Source organism: Lepisma saccharinum, chromosome 19 (assembly GCF_977018435.1).
Source record: "Lepisma saccharinum chromosome 19, izLepSacc3.1, whole genome shotgun sequence".
Taxonomy (NCBI): domain Eukaryota; kingdom Metazoa; phylum Arthropoda; class Insecta; order Zygentoma; family Lepismatidae; genus Lepisma; species Lepisma saccharinum.
This window is the reverse complement of record NC_139247.1, coordinates 32,425,799-32,450,021: the sequence shown is the minus strand read 5'-3', so window position 1 is coordinate 32,450,021 and position 24,223 is coordinate 32,425,799. Positions and strand designations below refer to the sequence as shown.

The following is a 24,223-nucleotide window of genomic DNA, read 5'->3' as shown; positions in this document are numbered from 1 at the left end:
CAGGGTTCCTTATCTCAAATTGATAAATGTGCTCTTCTCCATCATCCCTGAAAGTATGTATCATCAGCCCGGAAACACATATATATAAGGGATAGAATGAGAAAGACTGCCAGAAGGGCGGATAACTTTTCTTCAATTGTGGTAAGTGTTTAATGTCTCCTACGCCATTTTTGTTCAGTTTCTGCTCAGTTGGAGGAGGAATGAATAGTGACTAAAATATGAAATGTTTCAGAAAAATATTGTAGTAATGTAGGATAGGAATAATCTTGAGGTATGTATCTTTTTGCCAATTTTGCCTGCTAAATACAGCAGAGGTTCCTTCTTCCAATGAGACTTGGTGGTCTCCCCCTTGGTTTCTTCTTTATTGCATCCAAAACTAGGTGAGTAGTTCCTGGTCTTTATTTTGCTTACTCGAAGATGCTGCCGGGTCTACTAGGGATGGCCAAATCCAGATAAAATTTTATCAGGATATCAGATAATTTTCTATGTCGATTTTAAATATCCAGACATTGGACATTCTGATATCTGGATATAGGCATACGTATTATCCAGATTATCCTAAATGCCCGGAAATCCGAATGTGTGCATTATCCCGACAATTTTATTGTTTATCCGTTTTACAGGCTATCCACATATTATCTTATTCGTCATGTTCATATTCCAATGGACGGATTTTCTACAAATCCTTCATCAAATCTCTACTATCCAAATATTTGGATATCCAAATTATCTGTTGCATCCAAAATGGATGTCTGATATTTAGGAATCCTAATATCTAGATTTTGTAGCAATCCCTAGTGTCTACTATTGAAGTACTTCTATACATATAATAGCTGGTGAAGTTAGTTGACTTGCTAAGACATCAATGATTTCCAAGCATTTTCCTAACCAGTCAAATGAACAGTAAAATTTGAAGGCAGTAATACAGTAATTTATCCACACCCTTCTAACAACACCTTCCCCCTATTTCACATCATCACTGTAATTCTGAATAACTTTAAAATGCATACACAACCAGAGTACTGAAGAAATGCATGCAACATGTTGATTGATGGTTGAGTCATATGCTAAACTTTAAATTTGAAGAGGAGGCACTGTATGCATCCTTCTGTAAGAACATCAACATTAACAGGGTGAAGATCAGCTAATGTATCCTTTCCTGCAACAATGGCTGAACGAAGAGAGTTCCTGGACTGTTTCATTAAGGTACACTGGGAGCAAAGTCCAACAGTGTTGCCAAATGGCAATAGCACGTGAATAAAAATGAGTGGCTCACTATTGGAATCCCTGTATGACCACTGCAGTGTTAATGATATTTGCAAAATGGAAGTGGCACTAAAAATGCTTTGATCAATGTATGGTAATAGTTCCAAGCATTTGATGATTTTCGCGAACTGTATAGGAGCATCAGGAAATTTTAGAATACAGGAAACAATTGTGGAAGTAAGTTTGAAGTTTGTCGAAACCAATTAGCACAGTCACAAGCTTCACTAAGTATAAAGTAGCAGAGAAAATATAATTTGAAAAGTAGCTAGATTACAGGAGCACCCACGACTCCCAGCGAGCAGCTGTTCTTGGTTTACAGTCTTCTTGGACACAGACATGGTGGATTTTCGCATTTGTGCCCCCTGCTTAAGACCAGATATTACATTATCAGGTGTTGGAAGCACCTAACAATGAAAGCATTTAGAGATGCAATGCTCCTTTACATCTTATATCTTGTGAAGCAGAGGAAGAAGTATTGTATTTCACATAATCTTCGCAGATTTAATGCAATTTTTTTCTTGGCAAAAAAGGGAGGTGCGACCAGTATGTGTATTACCGGTGCTAACAAATCATTTATTACTAAGCTATATGTCATGTAAGATTAGGATAAATGGAATAGTCGTGGTTATGTGTTAAAATTGAGAAAAAATTACTGTGCTGCGAAGTAGGGACTTAAAAAAATGTACTCTTTTGTGGCCCATGATTCTGCGCGGCTATTATGGTTTTGTTATCTGACCCGATGCGATGATTGTGCGATGAAATACAGTAGATCGAACAAAGATGGGAGCGAATTTACAATATAGAGAGTATCTCCAAATTTGTTATTATTTGGTATACTAACTAATTTTGGCATTCTAATCACAAATCTGTTGTTAAAATGCGGGGGTTACGTGTGCAAATCGGGAAAAAAGCTGATGGAAGTGGAATAACCTAACCTAATCTTACTGGAAATGGTTCATGGAGTTCCCCATGCATGGTTCGTGGGGCTACCCGTGCATAATGTACAATTTCTACACATGATCCATGCATTTTAACAACAGATTCATGATTAGAAGGACAAAATTAGTTAGTATACCAAATATTAACGAAATTGGAGATACTCTCTATATTGTAAATTCTTACCCAAAGACAACAGTAAATGAATGGCTGCTACCAAACAAATGCGCATATAGGAGTATACAGAAGGGGAAAAATTAATCTTTAGAAAACATGCAGTAAAAATCACTAAGCCTCAAATCATGCGTAAACATACATAATTAAAAATTCAACGGTAAATTTTCCGTATTTGGAAAACGGATTTCTTAAAATTTATAGGAGAAATTACTTACCGAATGCAGTTTCTTTAGACTTGTGGAAGTGTTTTCTCGCATCGTTCATTGAATTTTGCTGGTACATCGTTGCTTTTTTTTTTTTTTGGATATAAATGTGTGACGGATGCACGAAAGCTGTTGCATCCATTTCCTTCCAGCCGGATGTTGCCTGTGTGTGATGACGAACACCCGGTCAGTGTTTCCAAACACGTGTTTTTGTAAGTGAAGAAGGAACGTTTCCGCAAATGGTTCGTGGGGCTATGCGTCAATGGTTTGTGGGGCTACGTAGGTATTTTTGGGTGGAGTGGGGTGGAAACAATGCATGCCGACTACGGTAGTGAAACTGTGACCGCCATTAACGTGTTACCGAAGAGAAAAAGAAACAAACAAAACTTAATTCATACGTCGAAAATATAGATTATTTCCGTGAAAAAAGCAAAATGCCACCTTCAGCAATGTTTCTTAATGCAGAATACGTAAGTAGGAATATGGAAAGTGACATAAATAGTGAGTTTCAGGTGTTGGTACCAGTTAGATATAGTCAAAACACATTTAACTCATTCATTTCCGAATAATTTACATTTGTACTTACCTGATATGCATAGCGGAATATTTTTGAACTTCTGATTTGTTTTTTTCACTGAAAAAAGCGTAATTTTTCACATTACAAGTATTTATTGGTCGTTGCTAATTCACTTTCATTACACATAATATGGCGGGCAAATCTTGACTCACGTTGTCTATCGTCAGCTGATATGCAGTGTTTTCAAACTTATGAACCAAAAAATGCCGCACAAACTATTCACAAATGTTTTTAAGCAAAAATTGATCCATAAACCATTCACGGAAGGTTAGGTTATGCAAACATAGAAAATTAAATTGGAAAAAAAAATGCTCAAATGTCATCTTGTTAAACTACTGCGTGGTTGCTACACTAACACTTATTAACCGAAAAATGATGGTTTTTAGGCTAACATTGATCCACAAACCATTCACGGAAGGTTAGTTAGGTTCAGTAATGTTAGGCAAACAGAAAATTAAATTGGAAAAAAAAACACGCTCACACGTCATGTGGTAAAACTACCCAATGGTTGCTACACTGACAGGGGGTTACATATTCGAACGAACGGAACATTTGATTCACGTAGTCGACGGTAATGGTGGCAAGAGCTATAGTGCAACGGAGATATATTAATGACGAAAATTTCATTATTTACCGGCCGAATAAGTTGCACAAATGAAAAAAAAATTATTCCCAGCTTACAAAACTCCACAGGAACTTAATTCCGTATGTACTTTCCTGTCATTTCTCCTGTAAATTTGAAGAAACGTGTTTTCACTATATCTAACTGTCACCCAGGCGTTTTCCGGATACGGAAAATTCACCAATTCAACGATGTAAAAAATGCATGTGCACCCTTAGTTCGTAATTAAACAACCAGAACTTGGGCCGAACTGGATCCCATTCTTAAAGCAACAAAATGATCTGCCAGTACTTGACATAGTATTTATGCATAAATCGTGGGGTTTCGTATCTATTTCTAAGCAGAATATACTCTTGAGCTTTCAATAAAAACATGTTCATGCTAAAAATGAAAAGTGTGTCCTAAGTCCACATTGTGCTCAAAAAAACTTATGGAGACTGCACCTACAGTTGAAAGCGCAGAACCACTCTATAATTTGCATCCACCGGGGATCGAATACAGGAATTTTTCGTTCGTGTAATTCCAATGTCACCATTGATACACAGGTTTATAAATTACTTACTGCGTCTTGTGTTCAAAACGATTATTCAGTTCTTACTTCCACGTGTGTTTACATTACATACTGAGAAAGTTTATTGTTGCCCGGGAAACGGGATGCTGCTGCCATCTACGAAACTCTCTTCTTCTTCTTCTTCTCCTGAAGGTTTTGTTTGGCTTCGACTTCGTTGGTGAACTTCCGGCCAGATCAAATTTTCTCTTTCGACCAACAGTTGTGCAACCCGTCTAGTTGGCTGCACTTTTTGACACTTGGTGCAATGCAGGTGTATCCAGTGTCAGAGTGGTGCAAGGAAATGACGTTCAACCAACTAGACAGAAAGCGGTGTTTATAGCCCCCCCCCCCTGTGAAAAATACGGAACACATTCCTACCTGGAATTCTCTCTAACCTTTACAATTATATCATGTGTTACTCTAGCATCATAACAAAGACACTTACTGATTTTGTGATTTATTAGGATGTATGGGATTCCGTATAATGAATCAGGATGAGGGGGGGGATCTCTTCCAGATTCAGACTTCGGGAAATGATTTACCAATTTTCAGTATCTAGAACAGTTGTGATATTTTGAGTACGGTAGTCTTGTATTAATGTGTTCGGATGTTACTTGGCGCTGCTTAAATTTGTGTTTCCCAAGTCTACCTTTTGGTAATAATGATTCATGTGGTAGAGAGAGAGGGAATGGATATTTGATTTTTGTTACTTAGCGTTGCTTTTCTGCCACTTCTAGCTAATCGCAACAATGAGTGATGACGTGAAATTGATGAAGAGACACTCATAAACAGTACCGCAACCACAGGGGGGGCTGGTGGCATTGTCCCTCAAACCCCATCCTCCCCGAACTTGGATGGAAGTCCATTCTAGGGGAAGCAAACATTGAAGTAAAAAACAAGTCTTTGGCTGTGTCCGAAAGGTGTAAGACCGTACTTGAAGCGAGCATCCTCCGAGTGTGGTCTTGGAGTGCGGTCTTCAAGTCGTGGACTGGAAGTGAAAGTCTTTCGAATTGTACTTCGACTGCAGCGCCAAATACGATCAGTAGATAGAACTGAGGACACGTTGTTTCCCTAGCGTTTTAAACACTTGTTTATAACCATAGAAATCACATAGCATTTTCAAATGTTCGTACACATACATTTCCACACATTAAAAGAACTGTAACTAACAACTTGCTGACCCATTTAACCCGTGTTGTTGGCTTTCCATCTCCGCGATTCAAAACAAATGAGCAACGAGTGTGGATATCACGTGACCTAGTCACCAAGCATCTGTGCTGAGAGCTGCGTACTTGCGTGCTTCTGTTCTTGGCGCTTTCGAACTGTACTAGGTGACGTCACTTCCGTCAAACCACACTTCAAGTATGTACTTTGCACCTTTCGGACAGAGCCTAGGAGAATCTAAGAATAGCAGGACAATTGGATACTCGTGATGGACTTAGTTTACACTTGTTCCTTGCATTTTGCTTCCAGACAGCCAAGGGCACTTGCAAGGGGCACAGAGGGGCAATTACCCTCCATCCTCGATTACAAATTTTATACAAGTAAAAGTACATTTCGTAAAGTTTTCTTGCTCACTCCGCTCGCAATGCTATTCTTATAGTCAAAGCTCAGAGCCATAGCTATGGGGCGGTGGGCGTAGGCCATGGGAGCCAAACGTTCTATGAAACTTAATATGAAATATTAATGATGACACTGTAATCCAAAAGTCGTTGATCAATCAAGGGATTCCTATTTGTTCGTCAGGTGTCAAACACATGTATTTCACCAGTAGGCAAACATTGCCTCCCCTTTGAAGGAAATAGAGTCCGTGGTGGACTAAGGGACCCATGTTTTAATTTTTAAGAAAATCAGATATTGCGAGCGAAGCGATCAAGAAAAATTTACGAAATGCATTTTTATTTGTATAAAATTGGATGTCGAGGGGGGAAATTGCCCCCCCCCCCCTGCAGTGCTGTTGGCCTTCTGGAAGAAATAATGCAAGAATGACGTGAAAACTAATTCCATCTTGAGTATCCTTTTGTCCTGCTACTCTTAGATTATGCTAGTCTTGCTTTATTTTACCTCAATGTTTGCCCCCCTAGAATTGATTTCAGTCCATTGTTGGAGAGGGGCAATGCCCGTTACCCCTTGTGGTTGCGGCACTGTACCCCCGTATTTGCTTTGAACTTTAATCAGCTTTAAAATAGTACTTAATTTTCTATAAGAGTATAATATCGTTTAATAACGGCGATTAATTCCTCTACTCTAAATTTCTAGGTAAAAGTATAATAATGTAGGACAATGGGCGTTTGAAAGGGGGGGCAAGGATGGCCGGCTACACCCCCCCTCCTTAGAAATCGAATGTCTAACTAAAAGTATATATTTCACACGTATAATTTGATTTCAGTCATAGTAATTTACATTAATGCGATAATTTCAAATTCAAGGGAAGTTTTTTGAGGGAGCAACACTATTACCGGGGTAATATGCCCCATGGAGAAATACCTTGCATATCCCTCCGTGGAAAATATTTGCGGACGTCCAAGATTAGGGGGGTAATTGCCCCCCGTGCGCACGCCTATGATACAACGGTCCGGAAGGTAGTGCAGACGGTGCAGACACCAAATACACTACTTGATTGACTCCAAATCAACGAACTAGACGACTCGGTGTTGCACCGTGCAACCAATTAGACCCTTCTGTGCAAAGAGAGTCAAATCGAGTCAAAAAGTGTAGCAAACTAGACGGGGCTATTGGGACGCTTGTCAATAAAAGTTTCATGTCGGGAATAATTCCGTAAAAGCTGAATTTTGGTCAGTTGTTAGAACACTACTTACTAGCAGTGCAAAATCCCAAAAGTCCCCGCCCCTTCTCGCGGCGCTTCCCCCCTAGCGCCCCCTCCCCAAACATCAGTTTCGAAGACTCTCAGTTATGGACCTGTATCTCCGTAAAGAATGCTCGTAGGCAGGTAATTTTTTTTAGTCTCAATCCTCATTAGTAGAGCCCGGAAGTTTGGCAAAATGCCTCTTTATATCTACTGCATATATTGATAAATTTTTTCCGGATATACGTTTTTTATGTTGTTTCGAATGTTTTAGAAGCCTTTTCATTTTGCCTATTTTGCCTATTTGGGACCCCACTGCCTATTTTTAATTATAATGCCTTTTTTTGCCTTTTTCAATGAAATTTGAACATTTTTTTAAAAAAATGTGTAAATAAATTATTTTTCTTCCAAAAAACGTTGTTGGCATTTATTTTTCTTCCGTTTATTATGTGAATAATTTTCGCCTTATTTAAGTAATATTGAACTCACGTATGTTTCAACATTGCTGAAGGAGAAAAGTGTGTTTTTAAAAAAATAGTACTTCATGCTGAGTTAAGATATTGCCTTTCCGTTAACATGTCCTTGTGAATGATTGACTGCTGAAAACCTGTTGCAGAACACCTGCACAATTACGTCATCACGTCCAGCGTCCGTGTCAAGAGGTTATTGACAAGAAACAGCACTAATGCCCAAGGGCCTTTGCATGGATTCCAAAATCAAGTTCTCTATCTTTAGTTTAGTTCTGCACTTTGGAAGGAAAGGATCGTGTAGTTGTCATCATGCCGAAATTTAGTGTGCTATTAAGTGGTAAGTTACATGGTTAGGTGTATGAATTTGGTGAAAGCACATTTTTGACAGATGGTACTATTCTTCTCTGCAAGGTATGTGAAAAAAACATTCAACCATGAGAAAAAAATACTTTATATCTCAGCATGTGTCAACAGCAAAACATAAATCTGCAGTTGCCAAAAAGGTTGGACAGATGAAGATATCCCTAATTTCAACAGTGGGCACTTCATCCAAAAGGCAATCTCAGTTTTCTCTTGAACTGTGCAAAGCTTTCATGGAAGCAGGGATACCTTTCTGGAAAGTGGAAAACAAGTCACTGAGGAAATTCCTGGAGAAATACACTAAAGAAACGGTGCCGTCGGAATCTACGCTGCGGAAAACATATTTAAGCATCTGCTACGAAGAAGCTCTGCAAAGAATTCGTGCTGAAGTTGGTGGAAAGAAGGTTTGGATTTAAACAGATGAAAGTATTGACGCTATGGGACGCTGAATAGCCAACGTCATCATATGAACTATGGAACCAACATGCGTCATCATTTCTTCTCAAGTCAGAACAACTAGAGAGAGCCAATGGTTCGTCAATAGCTCAGTTATTCTCAAATTCCCTACTTCTGCTCTGGCCAGATGGTGTACATCATGATGACATGTTACTTTTTATCAGTGATGCAGCTCTCTATATAAAGAAGACTGCCATAGCATTGAAAATTCTCTTCCCGAACATGCTTCATATCACATGTGTAGCCCACGCAATGCACAGAATCGCCGAAAAAGTTAGAGTGTTGCACCCAGAAGTGGACAGGTTGATTTCGAACACAAAGAAGATATTTCTGATATCTCCCTCTCGAACCCGAACGAAGTTGCACCTGAGCTTAGTTTACCTCCGCAACCAGTCTTGACGAAATGGGGAACCTGGATATCAGCAGCTATATATTATGCTAACTACCTTGAAAAAATCAGTGAGGTGATCGATGCTCTTCCAGAAAATGAAGCGAGACAATTACAAAGCTAGAAACAAGAGGTGAGACTCTTGTAGCATCCATGAAAATCTTCGAGGAATCTATGCAGCAGATGATGGAAGTGTCAGGAGAAAAGGGGTCAGCTGTTGTGGAAAAGTGCAAATGGGTAGTGAGTGCAAATGATGACTTGAAACAATTGAAAACAATTTGTGATATTCTTAAAGGTGAAAATGCTGTTATCGAAATGAGTCCAGCTACATTTGCTTGTTTTATGTATGCTTCATTAACATTTTGCCAGAAATTATAGATAAAAGTAAGTGACTTTCAAATGTGCCTTTTTCAGTTTATTTTGCCTTTTTCCCCATTTTTAGTGCCTATTTTCCACATTTAAAATGCCTATTTTGCCTGCCTATTTTAACGAAAATAAATGCCTGAACTTCCGGGCTCTACTCATTAGATAAGCTACAAAAAAGATTCTGTTTAATGTTTCGATAATGTTGGTGGTTTTGTCGTAATTTAAAAAATAATCTTCAAAAAGTGAATTTTTTCTAGTACTTTCTGAAGTTTTTGCCTTATAACTTTTGACAAATGACAAAAAAATTGTTTCTAATAAAAGTTGTAGCCGAATTTATAAGCTTTCAAGCGATATCATTTTTAATATATTTCAATGAAAGATGCGCCATTATATGTGTCAGTGGTTGTAGATATACTCACTCATATATACATATGTATATAGGATAAAAGAAAGGAGGGCCACAAGAGCTAAGTAAAAAATGAAAGAGGAGAGAGAAAAGACTCACCGGACAAAGAAAAAAATCAAATTTTCGTGATGGTATGTCACATCTTCAGGAGTAGAGAGACGTTGTATAACTAAGTGACTAGAGGGAAGAGGTCATGCTTACTCACACAACATTTGATTGCATTTGTGACGTCATATCCCGTTCTGAAGCGATGCGTTCCATGGTTACCAGGAACACTCATATTCTGTGAAAAATGACATAGCTACAATCAACCACATTATGTACCGTAAAAGAAAACGAGAAAACACGTTCTTTAACCTAAAAGGAAGTAAACATAATTCAAGTGGAAGTGGTCATATCGAATATTGTCTCGGCTTACATGTCAAATATTTACAAATGTTGTCTCGGCTTACATGTCAAATATTTACAAATGTTGTCTCGGCTTACATGTCAACTATTTACAAATGTAGTTACCAAGTTGGCATCTACAATTTAGTCTATCCACTTCGTCCTTCTGATACTAGTTGTCTGTGACGCACTGAACAGATGACAAAATAGAAATGAAAGAACTCAAAATTCCAAAGGTAAGCAACACATAATATAATGTATATTCAGGGCATTATGAGGCAAGTGACAAAAATGGTTGAAAAAACAGGGATATAAGTAGTAGTAATACAAGCTGTCCGACGACAGTGTTTGTCTATGCACCGGATACAGAGTAATGTAATAGTTTGCAACTGTGAACAGGGCAGTATATTCGCTACTGATTCATAATTAGAATGTTGCTGTGGTTGTACGTGTTTTAGCCGTAATGTAACAACATGAACCTCGGATACTTCCGTTATCAGCACAAAAGTACCACAAGGCATCTGGACACATTCCTGTAGATATCAACCTTGCAACGAGATTTGCCAAGACCATCTTGAGGTTCAGGCCACAGCGCTCAGTCAAGACGTCATCATCTGGAGGCGATCGTCTTAACGCTGTAAACTCCTTGACGTAATTTTACCGTAGATAAGTAAGGTATATTTATTTCTCTTATGAAGTTAAATTTTGACATTTACCCTCCCGACGAATATAGTTAGAAGAAAAATGTATAATATTGAATATTTACACCACAATTTTCATTCAGGAAGTCACTATGGCCACCACAAAAATTCCTACCATAGCACAAAGAAAGAGTTGAAAACCGTTAGAAACTTCATGTTGGAAATATTTAAACATTGTATATCTTTGAAAAATATTATCGGGAATATTGGTCAGCTACAGTAAAACTCGTAACCGCTTTTGTATGAACTTTTGTATGTAAAATCAATTGATTAAATAAAAAACATGTTAGGTTGACCGTAAACTTTCCAAGTTACCTAATCAATTAAATTGTCTTTAAGTTTACCCAAAATTAATCAACCAGATAATGCAGATATTCTGTGTAGCTATACAATCTCAATACAAAACCTTAATTTCTATATACTTGCAGCAAAAGCGAAAGAAATTGGTACAAGGGCAATGTTACATTTCTGTGTATAAAGACTAAACGTAAATAATTTGTCACATTGTAATTTCGATCCTATTGACTTTATTGAACGAAAGATAATAAACAAATTGAATCTTTTCATTGTCGTTAGTAAGATTTGTGACAATAACTCAAGAGTTTCATTGAGAAAAAAGCAGATTAATATTTCCATTTTAACGTTCACTTTGGAAATAAACATTTGGAATATTTCCTTACACTGTTTTTTACATTCTGTTAAAAAAAATCGTGAAGAATGTTAATACATTATGAAACAATAAAAATTATCACTGATATAATAATCAAAGTTACGAACATTGAAGCTTCACAAAGACAAAAAATAAAAAGCAGCTCATATGAAACAGTTTTAAAAATTTAATACATTTGTAGTTCATATTAACATAGCTAGGTAACAAAATGCTTTCTGTGTGAAAACATTTGTATTTCAAACATAAATAATATATATATTCTTGGATAGTTTTACACACGAATATTTCATCGACGTTCTTGTTACACGTCGCACCTTTGTATTTAAATGTACAACATACCTTCCATTAACCTCCGATTAGCATAAAGAAGCATAAAGCAGGATAAAATAAGAATAAATGTACACATGTATCAACTTTGCCCCGTTGTATAGCTTTCTTTCATTAAGCACATTTTGAAACTGAAAATTTGTGTAAATAATATGAATAATTTATCGAATGCTTGCATAAAATTTACGCTAACAAATTGCTTTGGTAGACGTAATATTAACCAACGTTTGTAATTCAGGGTAAATTATTTGATAATTCTAAAAAAAAATGTTGACATGTTGTCCACATTTACGAGTATATTTGATGCCTATTTCGGACACATGAAATGTTTACATCATGAACTATTACTATTATTTATTTTTTAGTATAATACATGTGTTACTTGTATATTTTCGTAGTGACTGAATCACATGGAATTGCCCTAAACATTTCTCATTTTTAACAACATCTTGAAGAAATGTGAATGTTACTCTTACCTTTTTCATTGTAATTGCCTCTGCAATTGAGTACACAAGACTTATACACCATACCTCTTCCACATTTAAGCATATTTACACGTCATGTAAACTCGATTACAGTTCTTAAATTTGCATTACAATTCCATATTCACTAAAAAGGTCCAACATTGATTCCGAAGAAGCAAATCAAACATGGCAGCTATCTCGCCTCCAGTTGATGACGTTTAGTCACGTGACCGGAGCAAGCCATCAGGCTTTCAGATTGAGAAGGTAATGGATTTGCAAATATTTGACATGTTACTGGGCGCAAACAGCCACATGTAAGCTGTAAGTCCAATAAAAATTTTATTGTTGTTGATATTTGACATGTAGGCTGAGACAAAATCCCATATTGACACTTCATTTTGAATACGTTTTTACCATTTCCCATATCGTTGGTTCGCTTCCCCCTTCCCCTGAGATGACTGCTGACCTTCTGACTGGTAGGCTATGATGTTCGGTCTACTGAACGCGTTTCTCGCTTCGTTTTACACTTAATCATGTGGTGGTAGTTTGTCAATTTTCACAAAACTTGTGTGTTCCTTGCAATCCTGCCGTGCGCTGTTTCGCCGCAGGATATGACATCACAGATACGATTAAATGTTGTGTTGGGTTGCCAGCATCCAGGCGGCAAAACGGTCTTTTTTGAACGGCTGTAGCGCCGAAATGATGCACCAACGAGAAAAATGTTACTGAGAAAAGTTGTTTGTTTTGATGTCCTCTATACGAATCTGTGGTCCGTGGGCGCCATTAAAATGACACCCTGTATATATATATATTTTGAATTTTGTACTCCCCAAAATGATGCGCCACTGCTCTTAGTATTAGTATTAATTAAAATGTTTTCTGCATTGTAAATGTCTGGAACTTCTCGAAAATTCTTAGTTCTTGTGTTATACGTCAAAACATCGACGTCAGCAGAAACATCTACATTCCATCGTCAATACAAAACATCGACACCTATATAACATCGACGACATAAACAGCGACAGATAAAACATCGACACGGAAAACATTAAAACCGTAGATATATATAACATGGTATTTTTTTAATTTTTTTAAATTATTTTTTGAGGAAAATGGAAAGTAGGAGGAGCAGAGTAAAAAGACAGGTGTGGGAGACAGGGTGGAAAGTAAAGGAGCGCCCAAAATCCACCTCGCCCGGATGAAACTTTTGTTTCGCTCCTGTGAAAAGAAATGGGATTTAGTGTTGTCACAATAGCAGTGTGAAGCCAGCTGTTCTATATTTCAGCCAAACATGCTCACATTTAGTGTTGTCCACGGGACGAGACGGGACAGGCTTTTAAAAATTCGAGACGAGACGAGATTGACCATGTGTCATGAGACAAACGAATATTTTCGAGACGAGACAGCATTTCCACGAGACGAGACAGGCCAAAGTCTCGTCTCGTGGGCAACACTACTCACATTGTTCGATGTTCTTTCTAGATTCCTTATCAGCCATAGTTGATGCAAAAGAGCGGTATTTTAAATGATTCGACAATTTCGAGCTCAATGGACACAAAGCTTCTGACACCAAATTAATATATCACTTGCATCTACTTCTTACCTCGGAGCTCCAACAATGGAATCGTATACAACACAAATTCCCTTTTGCTTTCGACAAAACTGTTTTTAGCTTTATACCCGCGAACAGAAGCGCCAACTTAAGATAAATCTTGGGGAGGGGCAAGATATATATATATATATATATATATATATATATATATATATATATATATATGTAAATATAGTACATAAAATGTGGGTATCTACGTGAATTTTGAAGGGGGTCAGAAAATGCCTTGCCAACCCCACACTCTAAAAGTCGGCATTTATGCCCGCGAATATTGTGTGCTCATTATATTGTGAAACAAATGTTCTTTGATGACTATGGTACGAAACCAATTGTTTAAGAAGGCCCTTTTACCTCCCCTCCGCCCAGCCTCACTCAGCAGTATCTGCAGAGCCCTTGTGACCGCCACTGGACAGAAGCCTTAAGAAAATCAGTTTTTCCCCCCGCAACTGATACAAATTTGGCCAGTCACAGGATGATTTAGAATTAATTAATATATACAGTATATACAGGATAATCCTCTTCATTGGAGAAGGGTTGCTAGATTTTTTGTCACAAATTTAGATTGTGCATGAAGTATTTTTAACAAAACAATGTATTTTCTTTTTCGAATACACAGCGTTATATGAACATAAGAAAATAAGTAGATGATATTAAGACATTTTGTCCATTGGAATTTATTTAGCTGTAAATTTTCTGCTGTTAGTTTGTATTGGGCATAAAATACACAGGTTATTGCAATACACATAGGCAAATCTAGAATAATTTTCTAGGAGTGGCATCCTGGCCTGGGCATGTGTGTTCTTTGTGAGTATTCATCAATTTCATTACATCAGTATCCATCCTCATCGTCGCGATTAGCAAAAGGTGCCACAAAAGCAAAGCCAATTAACAATTTAGCTCATTCAATTCTGCGCCAACCTATGGTAACCAATTTCTTCGAGTATGCCACAGTGGCGGCTGGCCAAGTGCAACAAGTGCAGATGTTTTCACCTAATTTTCAAATTAATATTGACATTTTTCATTTGCTTGTTAAATTAAACTATTTCCCAGCAGAACGCACACGATAATACTCAAATAACACGCCGCTCGGCGCTACGCACGTATTGAGTTCGTCCCAACCCAAGAGCAAACACCGCTAGGTTGCGGAAAACTTAGCCGGTTGTCATGGCAACGGTGACGTCACCTAGCGTTGGCCTTGAACGGGTGTCGCCTTCTAGATGAAGCAGTTCTCTCGTCGGAGAAAACATCGCATCCAGTGCTTGTGGCAAAATCTTCGCGTTCTCGCGAGATCTTGTTCCGCGTGTGTGTTTCGCGTTTCCTATCGTGTGTTGTGTTCATGTGTTGAGCTGTGGTTTCTACAATGAACCCAGTAAATGACTTAGTGTGTAATTTGTTGCAGACACCATTTTCCAGATGGACGGATGAAGACAAAAAAGACGTTTTAAATTGGGGGGGGGGCACTGGCACTTACTATTTGTTTTCATTGCCTATAAATATACTTCTTCACCTGTTATTTTAGGCACGAGCCGCTACTGGTATGCCATATATTTTTCATTGTCGTGGGAACAAAAAAATGTCGTTTTTTATCTTTTGCAAACTTGAGATTCGATCGTAATGAAATTTAAATACGGTGCATGTATAAAGCTTTTAAATGTAATTCATAATTTTCAGATTTTTTAATCTTATCAATTCTGTGAAACAATTTATCTTAAATTGGATAGTACTACAAATACGATCTTGGTTGTGTTTTGAAGCTCCTTGCAACTGTTTTTAAAACCCACTATCATTGTCAATTCACATTCCGAAATTGATTTTAAACAGATTTTTATTCAATGGGGTAAAGATGTTGCAACGTTGCAACTCTGTACACGTTGTCATTACAGCGATATCCTTTGAACCGTGAAAAATTCGAGCTGTAAATGTGAGCGCGTTGCCACGTTCAACGAACTGTATTTACTCCGTTGAATAAAAATCTGTTTAAAAATTAGTTTCGCAATGTGAATTAACAATGATAATTGGTTTAAAAACCGAAGCAAAGAGCTTCAAAACAAGACCAATATCAAATTTGTAGTACTACCCAATACTAAGAAAAATTGTTACACAAAATTGATAAGAACATTTTTTGCCAATCTTAAAAATCTGAAAATTAGATTTTGTATTTAAAACCTTTATAATTGAACTCTATTTAAGGTTCATCACAATCGGACCACAATTTCTTTACTTATAGAATCTCAAGGAGAGTGGTCGTTTGCAAGACACAAAAAAGGCACTTCTTTTTCCAACAACGATAAAAATTCCAAGACATACTTAAAAAAAATTGGTTTCCATAGATTAAAGCAGAATTGAATAATATAAAATTTGGCAAAACTCGTTTTTGTGTAAGTTTACTGGTTAATATTAAATTAGAGTCCACACTCGAGTGTCCATAATTTTTAATCCAACATTGGAGTATACTCATTTCGTATTGTTCGTTTCAGTAGCAATTCGTAGACACTATTAGTGGTTCAGACGTATTTTCCTACTGCTAACTGTTCTGAAAGACTTTTAAATTTACGTAGTCCATCTCAAAAAATTCTACGAATTGAAAGAGATACATAAATTAAGAATACCGGTATTTGAAAATAAAATCCTTTGAATAATATTTAGGCCTAAAGGGGATGAGGAGACAGATGAGTGAAGAAAGTTACATAATGTAGAACTGAACAATCTGTATTCCTCTCCAGATACTATTAGAATGATTAAACCAAGAAGACTTAGGTGGGCAGGCCATGTGGAACGAATGCGAGAGTAAAGAAGAGTTTACAGGATTTTTGTTGGGAAACCTGATGGTAAGAGACCAGTAGGAAGGCCAGGACGAAGATGAAGAGATAACATTGAGATGGACCTAAAGGAAAACTGTAGGGATGGAAAAGAGTGGATACATTTTACTCAGGATAGGAACAGATGGAAGGCATGTGTCGTTGCAGCCATAAACCTTTGGATTTAAGAAGGCTAGAGAGTTAGTTAGTTATCTCAAAATATACGTGAATAGATTTTAATTCCTCAGTGTGGAGAACTTTGTATAGAATGTTATTCCCGTAAATCTTTTTTCTGTTGACGTTTCTGCTGTCGATGTTTTTGCTGTCGATGTTTTCTATTGACGATGTTGTATACTGATGAAATTTTGACGCTGCACCTTTAATTGTTACCTACAACACATGAAAACAATATTATTTTAATCAACTACAAATTATTCTCATGCACTAGCTTCTCCTATGAGGTAGGTCGATACTTGTTTGAGAAATCGAATACAACCAAAAAATAGTTAATGATTAGTTAATGATCTCCTCTGTATCTCTATCAACATTGATTTTTTAAATGTTATTTTTCTCAAAATCGATTATGTTTATAACTTTTCATGATATTTTGAAAACAAAAATAACAATTTTTATTTAAAAAAAGTATAATCATTAATGAACACAAATCTAGCATTTAGTAAGTTTTCAAACTATCTTAATAAGAAAATTATATTCATACAAGAATTCATATCAGTTGACAATAAAAACACCTGCAAGAGAAGAAAAATAATAATTATCCCCTAACAAGGAAGATGCATTATTTTCAATTCCTGTCTCATAATATGATAAATGCTACATTTCATGCCACATATCTTTGAATATATGCAAAAATTTATTCTTCACTATTTTTATTTTATCACAAGTGTTATTATTGTCAGGAATATCCGTATATACAGGTGTACAGTACACGTATCTCCTGTATTAATGCAAGGAAAATCACAGAATTTTTGAATCTTGATAGTAACAATTAAATTGGAATACAAATCAAATTAACATCTGCAAAGTTTGATTTATACTGTTTGTCTATCTCAAAGCAAGCTGCCAAGGGTCCCGAGTTCGAATCCCGGTCGGGCTTGGTTGTTTGTGAATGTCCATTCATCAATTTCATCATTTCATCACTCATCCCCATCTTCGCAAATTAGCCAAGAGGCACAAAACGCGAAGTAAAATAAATCAAATCAAATCAAATCAAATCAAATCAAAGCAAGCTAGAAATATAATGAAATTCGGAAACGAATTATAACAAAATATATTTGTAACAGAAACAAAATTTTGTGTTTATTTTGTGATATCGTATGCATATAGAACATGATTATAATATATTGTCGGACATTCCATAAACCAGTAATTTTCGAACCCTTTTTGATTAGTAAATAATTTGTTCCGATATTTTTCACAGTAATACTATATATACAGGGTGTTTCCGAGCTGATGATACAAACTTTCAGGGATGATGATGGAGAAGGGCACATGTATCAATTTGAGATAAGGAACCCTGGTCCGGAAACGACTTAGTCGAAAGTTATAGGCGAAAATCGGTGTATGAAGATGTAATACTTTTATTACCTGCACAAGTTTCACAAGCTGCTACATTCACAACAGTTGTTCAAAGTGGTGTCCCGCGGCTTCGCTGCAGGCATGACATTGTCGCACAGAGTTTTGGCGTACCCAGGCAGCGAGAATTCTTGCGAGGAGATCCTCTGCAGTCTCGCTTCCTGTGACATTGTTCGAACGGCCCCGGGGTTGTTCCAACGGGTACGCCAGAACTTTGTGCGACAATGTCATGCCTGCAGGGAAGCCGGGGGACGCCACTTTGAACAACTGTTGAGAATGTAGCAGCTTGTGAAACTTATGCAGGTAATGAAAGCATTAGATCTTCATACACTGATTTTCGCTTATAACTTTCGACTAAGTCGTTTCCGGACCAGGGTTCCTTATCTCAAATTGATACATGTACCCTTCTCCATCATCCCTGAAAGTTTGTATCATCAGCCCTGAAACACCCTGTATATAGTATACTTAAATCTGGTTCACTTACTTAATAAAATATAGACAATTTATTAGATACAAAGTATAAGACAAAGTTTCCGAAACCATTGTACCATAATATTGCAATGCAATACCAAGACTATGATAGCGTTGGTGGTCACATCTAATACTTCAACGCTATTTTGGATCTTTTTTTTTTTACATTTTCAGATGCCCCACGACCTAAATCTGGGCGAATGTCTGGTTTCTATGTCTATTCACGTTTGTTGTCAATTGCTAATAAATTATTTTATTCATTTAATACGTGAAATGAAACTATTTACATATTGAAATATTGAAAAATAATTGAAATTTGTTTTTACGTGCACCTCACACTCCTTTAGCACTTAAACAAAACAAACAAACCAAAACATGTTTGTCTCTTTGCATCGGCTGGAGCGGCAGCAAGAACGAAGTGCTTAGCGAAAGCGTAAGCGTTTGCTGTTTTTCATTTGTTTCACTTTAAACGCGGTAACATCTTAGCGCCAAGAAGGGAGAAGGCTCCATTTCCGTTATGTACCGAACTGGGCTGAACAAGCCTAAACTTCTAAGTGCATAACGGAAGCTATGTGTTATAGTTAATCCGGAAAACTCACAGAATTGTCTCAAGATGAAAAAATAAATGTTATTATACACTATGAAACAAGGTCGTTTCATGTTAATTTTATAAGCTCACTAAACATTATATCAACAAGCCCAATTTTCCCTACAGAGGTTGAACTAAAGTGGACCCGAGAAGAAATGTTTAGTTTATACGCTAATATGTCAGGGATTAAGAATGCATATGGTTTTCTTCATACTTTGATAAAAGATCTCAACTACGAAAGTTGTTAACGACAAGCTCAAGAAGCAAAGTAGCATTATGAAAGTACCTTTCAAGTGAGTCATAGAAAATGATATCGGATCCACATTATTGATGGTCAAGTAAGTATCGAATTCTTCCTTGGAATGCTTTCGCTTTCCATTTCTTTAGAATACCTGTATCTACAATTTTCCCACTTATACTCCTGAACTGCGAGGTATAAGGACTTGACTTAGGTAAAATGATCCCCATGTATGTCGAAAGAATACTTTCTTTCATTAGTTTTACTTTTGTTCTTACGTGACGTTGAAGATAGTTCACACCACCGTATCCATGTCGTAGAAGTTTTTCGGCTGCTATTGCTAAGGTTTCGTCCTCAGCCCTTCTATTGATGGTAACACTGTCTTCTACTAATTCAAATTTTGCAGTTAGGATTCTGGTAATGGTGTCTTCAGTTCCCAGGATGTTCCAGGATGCGTCAGTCGATCCCCAAGGAAGTCCACTTTCAATATACTCACTCACGGTCTCTATTCCTTGTTCATAGATAGGTGTGCTTAGGACGGACACAAGAGTGCTACAGTAAGTTGCTGATAGAACCATGTATGTAATCAACAGGCATATGATAATGTAACGCAAGGAAGCAGAATCTGGCCATGACAGTGATCCTTCTTGGCTGAGCAAACTTAGTGTGTTGAAGAAAGAGTAGCTGAATTTTCTGAACCTGAAATCGGGAGTTGAGCCGCTAACTTTCATCAAGGAGTTCCCAACACACCATTGCACCAGGGAGCTGAATACCATGAAGGGGATTATCGTGTACCACAGCTCTGCGGACAGAGGCTTTAGGATGGCTGTTGAGTGGAATGACTCCTCTTTTGGCTTCGGCACCAGAAGCGTGAGTTCAGATTTCATGTTGTACACGATCATGTCCATATAGTCAAAATTTCTTTTCACGAGATAAGTTCCTGAAATGGCTACATCAGCGTTTGCTGTTGCAACAGCTTCATTCAGACCAAATCCAACACCCTCCTCCGTCGGTTGTCCCCATTTGGTTTCTACCCTTACTGACCAAGTGAAATTAAGTTTGTCTGCAAACGTCAAAAACAATCGGAAACCTATTCCGTCGTAAGTTGTGACATTTTTTTCTTCTTCGAAGAAAGATTGTGGAAAGTGGTTGATCAGACTCAATACTAGATTTTTGCCCTTCAAATTATTAGTTTTGATAGGAAATAAATTGGAGTCATTAGTGAACTTTTTTCCATCCCAGACATCAACTGTCTGAATTACATTTTGGTTTCTGCAGGTGAAACAGAATGACTTTATATTGAATATCTGTGTCTCAAACTCTTTGAGAGGCACAATAGTTATTACGTCTGGTGTTAGCTGCAACTCTCTTAGTGCAAGATGTTCATCTGAGTCTTTCTCGTCCAGTACATAAATATATTTTCTTTGTCTCCGTAAAATGGATTTTCTAGATGCCCTTCTCAGAGTTCTTGCTATATAGGTTGAATTTCGAACTCTGGAAATTACCAATTCACAATTGGAGTCTAATGATTTAACCACCAAGGGTAGTAATATGTTTAAAAAGATTTCTTGATCACTTTGTATTTTAATCCTGTATATTGGAATGTGTTTTTGTGTTTCGGGATTACATTCTATGCCAGTTTCGGATATAACTACAGCACAATGTGTAGCATATCTGTCTATAGCTGCTGATAATATTTGCATCACATCTTCTGTATGGAAATTGTAGTTTTTGAGAAAAATATTCCCAACCGCATATGGAAGGAAAAGCAGTGACCAAAGAACCATATTACTTCAGTAGTTTCATCTACCACGAAATTCTCTGAAAAGAAAAAAAGGAACTCATTAAAAATTTTACAGCATGTCCACTCTTGAGTATCAATTTTTGTATACAGAATTAAATTAAGTGAATTAAGTAAAAGGAATCAAGCCCAACGTAGAGATTTATAATGAATGATGTTCGGTATAGGTAATAGCGTGAATAACCCCAAATGCCGGAGGACTATAGAAGTTTTATACATAGAAAGCTGAAATTTGACATGCTGATAGCGTGTCATTATTCGAATATAATCTTAGTATTAAATCGCAAAAAAAATTAAATTAATGGTTACTAGAGTGTCTGTACGTTTGTATGTGGAATTTAATAAATGTTACTTGGGATACAGAAACTGACATACAGGGTTAGTCAAAACTATCGGGACAGGCCAGTAATAACGAGACGCGTGGACGGAGGAAAATCACATGTTGCAACTGCATTGAATGGGGGTGTGCACATCATGGCAGCCATCTTGGACTCCGCCATATTGGATATCACACAATATTTTCAAATGGAAAGGGACATGCATGACACATCAATTTAGGCTAGAATCGTCCCACATATGACAATCCGAACTCATTTGGGACCTATCGACATTCGTGGAAGAGATGAGGTGTGCTACGTTTGACTGCAAAAAGTGAGATTTCTCTGAAATAATTGTTTACTGTATTCCTGTGGGTAACTGTACACTGCAAATTACAGAGAGCATGAACAAGAAAACATGACATTGACTAACAGAATTCCTCAAAGCAAGTGCTCAAACTGGTTTCCGCCGACTGTCTGACAATATGCCAACTGATCATAAAAACTGCGAATTGCACGTTGTAGCATATCCCGAGAAAGTCCTCTTGTTTCATCTACAATTCCGTATATCATTCAGGGAGTGTGGTTTGGTGTGTTACACTTTGTCCTTCATGTGCCCCCATAGAAAGTAATCCAGGGGTGATATGTCGGGAGATCTTGCAGGCCATTCGGTTATACCTCGTCTTCCAATCCATCGTTGTGGAAAGGTTTCATGTAAGTATTGTTGAACGTCCATATTGTGGCTGCGCTCCGTCCTGTTGGAACCAAACACCATTAAAGTCCTGTGTGGACACTTGGATGGCAGTGACAATGTGTTCACGAAGCATTGTCAAATACTTCTCACCTGTCAGATTGCCGTCAATGAACAATGGACCAAGAATGATTCCCATCATTCCTACCCAAACATTCAGTTTCTGTGGATACTGGGTATGATATTCCATCATCCAATGCGGGTTTTAATCGCCCCAATAGTGACAGTTATGTAGGTTCACCTGTCCTTTTAACATAGGCTAAATGTCGCTTCATCAGAGAGTACAATGTCATTGAGGTGAATACTATTGTTATCGATATTTTGCATCATTACTTCGCAAAATTCAATACGGCGATCAAAGTCATCTTCCGTCAGTTCGTGCACTAAACTCACTTTGTCACTTTGTAGTGTTTAAACTTACTGCGCACTAAAATTCGTTGCACTGAACTCTGGGAAATATCGAGCGTGTTGGCAACGCTGGTTGTCGATGTATGCGGATATTCCAGAAACGATTGTAACACATCCAAAGAAACTGCCTCGTTGCCACAAGATTTCGGTAGTATTAAATAACTGTCGCATCTTGATATACGATCGCTTGCGATCTCCATAGCCACGCACCATTAATAACGTAATACGTTCTCGTTCACTGGGCTCCATTTTGACCACTGACACGGACACAAATCTCCTTCCTTTGGCACAACAGACACCAACATGAGCCACATGCAGAACGTTCACAAGGACGATAACAAATGCAACTGACCTTCGAGGAAGTTGACTACAATCTACAAGGGATGTGTACAGGCAGAGTAAATATCCAGATGAACACTGTTATTGCTGTCCGTGGAAGGGAAAGTAAAACAAATACGTACCAGATTATCTTAATTCGTCGAATAGGATTGTTAGCTACAAAAGAGTATGTTGCTCTGTTGTAAGGAAGGATTGTTTAGACTGGCATTCTTTAATTCGGTAATTTGCGATATTATGTTGTTTTAAACAAATTATCAAAACAACCCGGGGAAAGGGATAGAGGCAGGAAAGGAAGAAACGAAGAGAAGTAAAGGCCTCGAAGTAAGGTACCATTCCGGTATTCGCCTGGGGGAACTAAGGAAAACTGATCTCCCAGTCTATCACCCCTGGATTATTTTATGGGAGCACATGAAGGACAAAGTGTATCGTACCAAACCACACTCCCTGAATGATATACGGAATCGCACTGTGGACGAAACAAGAGGACTTTCTCGGGATATGCTACAACGTGCACTTTGCAGTTCTTACGATCGGTTGGCATATTGTCAGATAGTCGACGGGAAGCAGTTTGAGCACTTGCTTTGAGGCATTCTGTAAGTCAATGTCATGTTTTCTTGTTCATGCTCTCTGTAATTTGCAGTGTGTACAGGGTGGCTCAATAAGTCACTTAACACCCTCAGTACTGTTTGACCAGCGATCCGAGAGCTCTCGAGTTTTCTGCGCATGCCCGAAGTAGAAGAGTCCAGTCGTAAATTGGGGGAGTTTGCGGAACCGCTTCTCTGAAACGCAAGCAGCGCGAGTGTCACGTGGGGAAAGAGAGCAATGTTGCCAACCGGAGAATATTGACACAAGATATTGGAAGTGCTCTGGCCGAGGAGAGGCGTCTTTGCAAAAGCTGAAGTCTTGAACGTAGCGCCAGTTCGGCATCTTTGACCCAACCCCAGAGGAAGCCGACTGGACCCGTATCTGGTTTCGAGCCACCACTATGGGCGTCCGGAAGGGGGGGCAAGGGTTGACGCCCCCCTGAAAAATGAAAGTCATCCAAAAATTATGTATTTCGCACGTATAATTTCATTTTAACCACAATAATATGTGTTAATTATTGCATGATCACCATAAATTCAAATTTAAGCAATGTGTTTTTAGGGAACATCACTATTTTTGGAGAAAATGT

The 24,223-nt window shown here is 37.7% G+C and overlaps 1 protein-coding gene across 1 annotated transcript in view; it reads right to left on the bottom strand.

Moving 5' to 3' along the window:
* Nucleotides 1-4,438, bottom strand: part of LOC146002819 (pseudouridylate synthase TRUB1-like) — a 43,141-nt gene extending 38,703 nt beyond the window's left edge. Inside the window, exon 1 of the mRNA XM_083140783.1 lies at nucleotides 4,344-4,438. The gene's annotated coding sequence lies outside the window, so the exon portion shown is untranslated. The remainder of the gene's footprint in view (nucleotides 1-4,343) is intronic.
* Between the last annotated feature and the right edge of the window lie 19,785 nt (nucleotides 4,439-24,223).